Raw genomic sequence first — 2,500 nt, 5'->3', positions numbered from 1 at the left:
ACACGGCAACACGCCGACCTTCGAGAGCCTGACCCTGAGTGCCACCTTGGTCACACTACCACTCTCTTCCCCCCTCACGCTCAAAAATTTACAAAGACAGCTTAGTTGTGTCGCACGAAATTCCCTCGTCTGTGCCCACACCCATACCCGAGCCGCAAGGACGAGCATGTGAAATAGGGTTTAACAATTAAATGTGTGTGTGCGCGTATATACACACATACATATATGTGTGTATATATATTATACATACATGCATATATATATATATATATATATATATATATATATATATATATGTGTGTGTGTGTGTGTGTGTGTGTGTGTGTGTGTGTGTGTACACACACACACATATATATTTATATATATATATATATATATATATATATATATATATATATATATATATATACGTAGATATACATGTACATCTATCTATTTGACTGTCCCTTTGTCCGTAATAAAACAGATGCATTCAGTGAATCAAGAACAATCCGAAAAATCCATTACTAATCATCGACAAATAAATATCTACACGCGTGTAAAAACGGGCAAGTTAAAGGCGACAGAAATTCCCCTCAGAACGCGGCAACATATGCGTGTGTTGTTTCTGGCGGACAAGCCCCTCCGGGTACTCAGCGCCCGGCAGATGAGCCCGATAACGCCAGGCCCAAGGGAAGTGCGCGTGGGCGGGAGGCGCGAGGTCCTCCCGGGCGCGGGCGGGCGGGCGCGGCGCCAACACCAAAGTCCTTTACGGTGGGCGCCTCCGGGGCATCGGAACAACGGCGAGGAACACGAGAAAAATTCCCCGGGGTTGATAACGCTCTTGGCTCGCCCGATGCCGACGATAATAACCACACATGATTGGGAACGGGGGAGTTTTACAGCGTGATTTCGAAATTCAGGGACTTTTAAGAGCTTTGGTGGCGGTGGCTTCACGTGCCCAGGGAAATCTCTTCGCGACCTGTTGAGCGCTCAGAAGGCGGGTCGTTAACGGCAATGGCAAATGGGCAACACTCTTGAAAACAGAATATGTGTTCGCGTGATTAAGCACTTTATGAATGGGAGTTTATGTGTCAGCATATGTATCTGTATATACATATATACATACATACATACGTACATACATGCATGCATATGTATATGTATGTGTATGTATATATGTATAAATATATAGATGTATATATATATATATATATATATATATATATATATGTACACACATATATATATATATATAATATGTAAATATGTATACATATATATAATATATATATATATATATATATATATTTGTATACATATATATGTTATATATATGTATACATATATATAACATATATATGTATACATATATATAATATGTGTGTGTGTGTGTGTGTGTGTGTGTGTGTGTGTGTGTGTGTGTGTGTGTGTGTGTGTGTGTGTGTGTGTGTGTGTGTGTGTGTGTGTGTGTGTGTGTGTGTGTGTGTGTGTGTGTGTGTGTGTGTGTGTGTGTGTGTGTGTGTGTGTGTGCATGTATGTAAATATATGTATATGTACAGGTGTGTATATATAAATTATAAATATACATGTATATATATACATATATATAGATAGATACAGATGCAAGTATATATATACATACATACATATATATACTTATATAAATATACATATACATATACATACATATGTATGTATCTATGTATGTGTGTGTATATATATGTGTGTGTGTGTATATGTATATATATATATATATATATATATATATATATATATATATATATATATCGTGCGGGTGATAAAATTGTATCATCAGCCCTTCTAAATTTATTTACCTGATGAGCTTAAAAAATAGTTGCTTAACGGATAGCAAGTGTGTCGCAGGTGAAACTGTCAGAGCTTTTACAGAAAAAAAGAAGATGAATATTGTTGTTCATTTAGTTTACTGTGTTTACTTTCCACAGATGGTTTGCTCGTTTTAAATTTGGGTTCGTAGGCCACTAAAGAGTTTGAGGCTCATCTCATCCTTGGATTTATCCTGTATGTGTGTGTGTGTGTGTGTGTGTGTGTGTGTGTGTGTGTGTGTGTGTGTGTGTGTGTGTGCGTGTGTGTGTGTGTGTGTGTGTGTTTGCAAAGGAGCCCTATCCCCCGCGGGCAACAGCAAGACAGAGATAAATAGCAATAAAACGCGCGTGAACTCGCGACATAATTATGGCACACACACACGGGCGTCGTGAGTTACGCCGCCTGACTCACGGCCTATAAATACAGCGATTGAGAAGGGACATTCGCGGCGCTCAAAGTATTTACGGGCCCGGATGCCAAAACGGAGCTGTGGAGATCGGTTACAGAGCTGATTAGAGCGAGTAATAACGCACGAGACAGGATGCGCTGCCCGCGTGGTTTATCGCCGCCGTGAAATCGAGGCGTTGCGAGAGGCTATATTCCCATACCTTCTCTACAGAATGTTCGCCCTTGGGAACGGGAGGCTTCCGAGATTTTTAGCAGTTTAAGCGAC

The 2,500-nt window shown here is 40.0% G+C and overlaps 1 protein-coding gene across 1 annotated transcript in view; it reads right to left on the bottom strand.

The window, feature by feature from the left end:
• The window catches only part of LOC125043163, a 154,715-nt gene that overhangs the window by 112,359 nt on the left and 39,856 nt on the right, over window positions 1-2,500 (bottom strand).

Source organism: Penaeus chinensis, chromosome 33, assembly GCF_019202785.1.
Source record: "Penaeus chinensis breed Huanghai No. 1 chromosome 33, ASM1920278v2, whole genome shotgun sequence".
Lineage (NCBI taxonomy): Eukaryota > Metazoa > Arthropoda > Malacostraca > Decapoda > Penaeidae > Penaeus > Penaeus chinensis.
Note: the sequence above shows the minus strand (reverse complement) of the source record. Positions and strands in the feature narration are given on the sequence as shown.